The sequence below is a fragment of the Oryzias latipes genome, chromosome 13 (genome assembly GCF_002234675.1).
Source record: "Oryzias latipes chromosome 13, ASM223467v1".
Taxonomy (NCBI): domain Eukaryota; kingdom Metazoa; phylum Chordata; class Actinopteri; order Beloniformes; family Adrianichthyidae; genus Oryzias; species Oryzias latipes.
The window spans coordinates 18,501,982-18,509,581 of record NC_019871.2 but is presented as its reverse complement, the minus strand read 5'-3'; the positions used below and the strand labels follow the sequence as shown (position 1 = coordinate 18,509,581).

The 7,600-nt window shown below is 39.9% G+C and overlaps 1 long non-coding RNA gene across 1 annotated transcript; it reads left to right on the top strand.

The window, feature by feature from the left end:
• The first annotated feature begins 2,184 nt into the window (after positions 1-2,184).
• LOC110016227 lies at positions 2,185-6,983 on the top strand. Its single transcript, XR_002291538.1, has 3 exons — positions 2,185-3,874; positions 3,956-4,088; positions 6,795-6,983. It is a non-coding gene; the product is annotated as an uncharacterized LOC110016227 (long non-coding RNA).
• Positions 6,984-7,600: the final 617 nt, after the last annotated feature.

The following is a 7,600-nucleotide window of genomic DNA, read 5'->3' as shown; positions in this document are numbered from 1 at the left end:
TGTTTTTCTGCTGCAGAAACGGGATAGCAGCTGAAGCTGTCCATCGCTCATGAATCAGGCTGAGGCACCGTGAAGCTGCGGCCCTCACAGGAGCCAGATGGGCCCTTGGCTCCACACACATCCACAGACAGGAGGAAAACAACCAGCTCCTATATCCACTAAGGGAAAATTGGCAAATTCGAACTTCTTTTTCCACATTTGACTCAGTGAAAACATGAGAAGGGTTGCAGGAGAAGATTTACAGCAAAGTTCAGCCTCAAAAGTGACAAATAAAAAAATCGACTGTATCAAAAACATAATTGATTAAATCAGTCCAAACAAAAACATGTTAAATTCTTAATATTTTTTAATTTTCAAAATCAACAAATCAACATCTTGATAAATAAAATGTTTCCATCAGTGTGAAATGGGGGAAAAAGCCTAAGAATTTACAGAAAATATTTTGATCTCAAATGGAAAACAACTCTTACATTTGCCGTCATAGGTAAAACAATGATTTCCTTCAAAATAAAAGCCTCCCTTAGCATTCTTTCTGTGGACAGTGCGGGTTGACCTGTAATGACTCTTGATAAAAGCTTTGTCTCAAACAAATGTGACTTTTTCCACTTGATGAAATTCAAAACAGGGGAAGAAGTGAAATGTTTTAACGTCAGCTCCGACGGATGATAAGGATCTAAAAAACCTGGAAAAAATGTGAACCCTTCATTTGTTTTGGTTTTTAGAAACTGTTGTTTAAAAATAAAAGCGATGCCATCCATGAATAAACTTTTTGGACATTATTCTACAGGAACTTTTACTAAACAGCAGCAAATAATGGCGGATTAATTCTTTTTCAAAGGTTTAATAGGTTTATTAAACCTAATGTGACTTTTAAGTTACTCTAACCGTACCTTTTCTATGATTTACCTGCCATGCATGTAACATTATAGAGGTTGGTTGCTCATAATAAATGCCAGATAAAATCCCCCAACTGAGGACTAACAGACTGAAACGTTGAGCTGTAAAAAGGGCCAAATGAGGCCTGTAGCTCCAGTGAGGCCTCAGAAATGAGCGTGAACTTCCTGGTTCCTTCCAGACCATCTCCTCTGTACGGCCGACCCAACGGACAGACGGGGACTGATTTCAGCTCATAGTGAAGCCAGAACAAACACAACTTTGGGCCAAAAATGACTTGAATTGAGTGGAAAGTGCGTTGCTCATGGAATCGGAGAACTTTAGTGGTTTGCCACCAACTGAAACTTAAAAAATAAATAAATGAAAAATGTTAAATTGTTGTTTATTCATAAATGTTGCTGAACTCTTCCATCAGTAAAAACAAACTTTCTCATTCGTTTAGAAGGACTAGTTACTGTATTTCATATCAGATGTGTTTCATTATAATTGCATTATCTGGGTATATTTTGCATAAAAACTGAACTTAAGTTTGTGTAAAAACCACTTCTGCAACACTCAGGATCGACTAAATAAACTTTTTTTCACCATCGGCTTACTTCATTTAGACGTCTTGTCTTTAGTTACAGACAGCATTAGATGACAATGAGACTCTTTCACATCTATTTGTGTCGACACAAATAAATCAGTCAAATCCTTCCTAATAAAATGTAAAGTCTACTTTTCTAAAGTTTCTTTAAAGACAGAAGTTTAAGGATTCAGGGATCTTTTGTTGTCATTTCACCACAGAGATGAAACGAAATTTGTAACTATGGTCCCAGAACATCTGTTACAGCGAGTATGACAGGACATAAAAGACATATCAATGTGATACACAGACATTGATACTGTGAGCTGTGCTGCACAGACACTCAGCCTGTAAGTTCATGAAGTGGATGACAAAGAATGGAAATCAACAGAATAAAAGGATCTTAAAAGGATGTAATTTCAAGAGAAACATAAAGGAAAAGTCAGAAAGAAAAAAATATATAATTTAAATGATTACAATTACTGTTAATTAAAAAAACAACAACTCCAAAACTACAAAACATTTTTGAATCACATTTTCTCCCTTTCTATCTCTCTTCAACATTTTCCTTTCTCCATCTTTAGATTGATCCAGACTGACTGCTGTTCTGGGATTTAATGAACATTAATACAAAATTAAAACTTCAATAATTTTTTGGTTTGTTTTAAATATTTAAGCAACACTTGACTCAGATTTGTGTAAAACACCACGTTCTGAAATCAGTATTTTAAGATCCTGTCTGTTTCTGACACGGCAGTGAAATGGTAAAGTCCAGTCTGACTGTTGTCCTTCAGGGAATTCTGAGCAGAAAAAGATTTCAACTGATGAGTAAACAGGAAATATTTGACTTGAACGGACCATCTTTAAATAAATGGACTACTTTCAGCTCCATTAGGACTCTCTTCAGCAGCTCGTAACATTGTTTTGACATATCCAGCAGCATTTAGCATGTTTTTTCCCCTTTTCTGTTATCTATCAACGTCATTGTTCTTCGATGAACTCTGTGAAGTGCAGAAAACAAACCAGAGACTCGTCTGGGTTTTGGAAAAGACGCTTCAGGCAGAACCATAAACTGAAATTCAGTAACTGAGTAAAGATTTTACAGTCAACTATTAACTGCTATGTAACATCTCTTTTCAATAGTTTATGCGATTAAAAAAAACATATAGACATCAAGCTCATGTAAATAATAACTACATTAAATATGTAGTTATTATTCAATCCAACAGGGAACAAAGACAAAAATGAGGAAACTGTTGATTTATAGAGGTATTTCACTCACTCTGTGAACACTCTTGAGACTAGAGTTGGAAACAACCACTTGTGTGTGGCTAAGGGTGAAGGTAGATTTGCTAAGTATAATAGCGCCACCTAGTGCCCTGAGTGATTCTGACCAGAGATAAAAAGTGGATCAAGATCCCTTACAAAGTTTGACTTTAAAGGACACAAAGAACCTCCAAGAATCCTTGGTTATGAAGGATCAAGTGTTTGGTGATTAGATCCAGACAGGCAGTCCAGACTATCATCACTGAGTTTTGGGACAGCTGCAGATCAGTGAGCATTTTACAGAATAAAGTAAAGGAAAAATGAAGGTTTTGAAGTTTATAAAAACCATTTACTGTGAATACATTTATGCTTGTAGCCTCTCAAAGAACCGTGTTTTCCCACGTTTGTTAGTTATTCCCACAGGGGATTTGGCAGAGGTTTTTACACCAGATGCCCTTCCTGACACAACCCTGTATTTTATCTGGGCTGTGTCGGGGAGACCCAGACTACCCATAGGTAGGCAGTAGCGTGAAGTGTCTTTCCTAAGGACCCACACTGGATCAATCTCATGGGAAATGAGTCGTTTTCCCATGTGCCTGTGATGCAGTCAACTGAGCCATCCACCTGCAATAATAAAGGGACAGCTGTGATAATTTAAATCAGATTTGGGTAATTAAATTAGCTAATTCATCTGAATTCCATTTTTATTCAAATTTGTGTTAAAAGACTATTTTTACTATATTTTTGTGCTGTTTATTTATTTATTTATTTATTTTTTGCTGGTCATGTACTAAAAGTTTATATCAGTGATGTTTCCCTGCTTTCACTGTACACATGTTCACAGAACAGACATGCTCTTTCTTGATGATCCACTAGATGGCAGTGTAAGTCTGTGGATGTTTTGGGTTTGTGAACCCATTAACCCCCGTTCCACACACCCCTCGCCCCCAAGAGTGAGAGAATCCTCTTTTTTCCCAGCACTGCAACATGAAAATGGGGCAGTTTGATGCTTTTTTCAGCTGAAGCTTGAATGTGAATGTCTGGACCTGCGAGAAGTCCAGGATGGAAAGACCTGAAAAATGGTTTTCCTACTCTCCTGTCTTTCCTTGCTGCATGCATGATTCACACCTCCGCTCCTCTTGCTGTCAGGTAGAGCTGGGTGTTCATCTGAAGTCCCCTGGGTGCTGCTGCCCTGCCCAGACTCCTAATGCCCTATCTGCTCCTCATTAGAATGGCCCGTCTGAGGGCAGCCATCTGCCCCAGCTGGCTGCTAAAGCCTCTGCCAGCCGTTTGATGTTGAGGAGGAGCTCTGGAGACGCTGGCGAGGACGTCAAAGCAAGAACCACAAACTACAAAGCAGCAGGTAAAGTGGAAAGAAGGAAAAGTCCAGACTCTTTCACACTGAGGTGAATTGGGAAGGCATGAGCCCCCCCCACCAACACACACACACACACACAGTCTGACATGGACCTGATTTGTTTCAGCAAACACGATCAGAACAGGGAACGGGTGAGGGGGTTGGTGGCAAACAGAGAGGAAGGCAGCAGAACATCTTCCAGGGGCAGAAGCCGGCTCTGCTAAAATCCACATCAGTGTTTGATATGGAAAATCAATACGGAGCAAACTGACACAAACATTCAGATGTTTGTCTGACTTATCTGTGGATTCGCCTTCTGCCGATTCCGTCAAACATTTTCAACAGACACATTAGCATCCTAAATTTTCTAGATGAATTAAGCCCAAATGAATATTAAGTCATCAAATAAAAACAGAACTTCTGTGGCTGGTTTCGTATGGCTCCTTCTCTCTTACTCTTCCTCAGTGCCTCATCACAGCCTCTTCATCATTTCAAACACTTTATAAAAAGAACTCTGGAGAATCAAAATGAGCAGCGAGATCACTCCGCTTCTCCATAATTCCTCCTTTGCTCTTCCAGATGTGACGTGTTTCTTTGAAACAGTTGCTCCTTTTTTCTCTCCTCTGCTGCATCCTCCTCTCTGCTGCTCAGTCTTCCCTCCAGCGCGTCGCTGTGATGCTGACCCACTTTATGTGACGGGAGGATGAGGAGGCAGGAGAATCCTGTTTTCTCTTTTCCTTCTTTACCTTTTTCCTGACATCACATCATTTCGAAAGTCAATGTTTTTACAGCAGCACTTGTCAGAAGATCTTCTGAGACTGGCCCCCCAAACAAGTTCAAATATTCATATGCCCCCCTCATCACCTCTGTATGTACTTACTCCCCCCCCCCCCCCTTTCAGTGTGTTTCCCCCTCACACCTCGTCATTTTCTGTCACTTCTTCAGCCTCTGCTGCTCCACGGCACTGTGCCTCAGCTCCCCGGGTCCATATGTTAGCATGTTCTCTAAAGCTGGGGGAGCATATGTGTGCCACGTATGGGCCTCGCTCAACATGCAGGTAACACAACAGGTGGGAGGGAAACGCACAGCACTGATTCTGTAGAATATTTCAGCAGAGTCAAGTGAGGAAGTGGCAAAAGAAGACTTTCCTGAAGGTCTGCCATTCATTTCTCCTCAGTCACAGGATGAACCTCGCCACACTTCGTGGTGTTCATGTTAAAGCTCTGCTGTTTTTGAGAAGATCTGCATGCCTCATCTTCATCCTCAGGGGTGACTTAAATAAAGGTCTGAGTCTGGTTACACTGTTTGATCTCAAATAACTCAGATCTGCTGTGGGAAAACCTGCTGTATTTTTATGTTTTTCTGCAGATTTTCCACAAAAACATTGTTTATGTTAAGTTTCATGTTTCCACTCACCTCACACAAATGTTCTGCTTTTAGATGCGTTTATAATCATGGTTCAGTTCAAGACCTTACATATTAAGTTTAAGATCATACATTAAGTGAAATGTATTAATAATATAGTAGTTAAAGTCAAGTTTGTCTTTGACTCATTTAGACTTTTATTTTCTTGCTGTATGTCCTAAAGATCTTCCTTGAGTTTCCTGTGTGTTCACAAGAAGCTTTAACGTGAAATGGTTTTGATCCATCTTCACTTTTAACAAAGTTTAACATTTATTCACACCAACTTTTCAGAGCTGGCTGAAAGTAAATGATAGGATTTAGTAATAAGACGTTCCCCAGTTTAAAACTTGAGGAAACATTAAGCTTTAGCAACAGTAAAAGGACGGAGGGTCACATCCAGCTGAAGACCACAAAAGAAGGTGACATGAGGAGGAGAGGAGCAGGAGATTAAAGGGGCATCTGGAGATGAAGGGATGGAAGTCAGATGGTTGGTGGAGAGAAAAGCACGAAGACAACCTGCCTCTCTTCTCCCACTCTCCATAAATATTTGATGTGAAAGACTAAAACCAGCGCTGCCAACTCAGAAGAAGTGTGACGGCTGAAGAAGCTGCGAGGCGAGGAGCTAACGGCTGACGTCCACAAGCAAAACGGACATATTTGAGAAGCAAACCACCAGGCTAATGAAATTCTAAAATGCACGCTTGTCATAGTCAGTTTGATTTAAGATATAGACTAAAGTCATGCAGTCAGCAAAATCTTAACATATAATATACAGCTGTTATCATTATGTAAAACACTAGGAATTGTGTTTGTAAAACAGTTCTATGGAAATGTGCAGGAATTGTAGCGCCGCTTCTCACACTAACTCACTGTTGGCAGGCAGACCTGCTGAAATATTGATGGAAACCCTCCTGTTGCTGTAATGAAAAATCGCCTGCCGATAAATGTTTCATCCCTCCAGATGCATCACCTTCCCATTTTTACCGGATGAGGTAGCTCGCCACAGAAACACAAACACTGGGAAAAGGGGCTGACTGCCATTTGTTACCCTCAGCGCCAGAGCCAAGAGAAAAACGGAAGGAGCTTCTGAAACAGAGGATGAGGAGCAGTAGAGAAAGAGCTGTACTTCAATGACCCAACTTTCGTCAGAAAAAAAATGATGAGAAAGAGATTCCTGATTTCATTGCTTTGATGCAATATTTAAAGAAAGAATGACATCATTACTCCACCCTCATGATCTTCAGCAACAGAAAAAGTAAGAGTTAAAACACAGAGTTACAGGAATCCTCTTGTCCCTTTTGTGCGAAGGTCTCATCTGTGGCTGAGATGACCGTGAGAGCCTCCAGGTGGTGACAAGCCACCAGAGAAGAGAACCAAGTGAGCAATAAGCTGCAAGTTTGATTCAAAATGAACTCATTTTCTATGATTGGAAGCTTGAAGGGGAAGAAGTTCAACTGTCTAATCACGAAAAGCATTAAAAGTAATCGTCTTAATGGATTTCATGTATTGATTCAAGCTGTTATGGTTTTAAAGTGAAATTTTGTCAGTCCTGCTTGGTGTTGTGCATTGATCTTAACCTCCTAAATGCTCTGTTGGATTCTTTCCTGGTTTCTTTAAACCACTATCATCACAATTTGCCACTTAGCCCACAGCAATAAAAGCCACCAAGACGCAAATCCTAATTTAAATGAACATTTTTTTCTGATTTATTACATTTTCCACCTTTGTGTCAACTATATTTATGTAAAAAAAACATGTTGCACACACAGTGTTTAGTAGAACATAAAGACTCATTCAGCTTCACTGGAACAATCCTCTCTTGGAAAACTTAAAAATTACTTTGTCTCGAATCAGAAGCAGAAAAAATTGAAACTTTCTGATAAGGATCATGGTTTGACTCATTCAGACACGACCCATCTGAGTGGAATTGAACCTGTTGAGTGTCAGCATCCCCTCCATGATCCATCATCCTCATCAATAGGATCTCCAAGCAACACTGGTCCTGGATGAACATGGTACTCATCATTTCATGTTTAAGCTTTAAGCCTTAGTCCCAACTGGCCTTACAGGTCATGCAACACTCAGCGAACCTAAATAGAACGATCAGGCATATT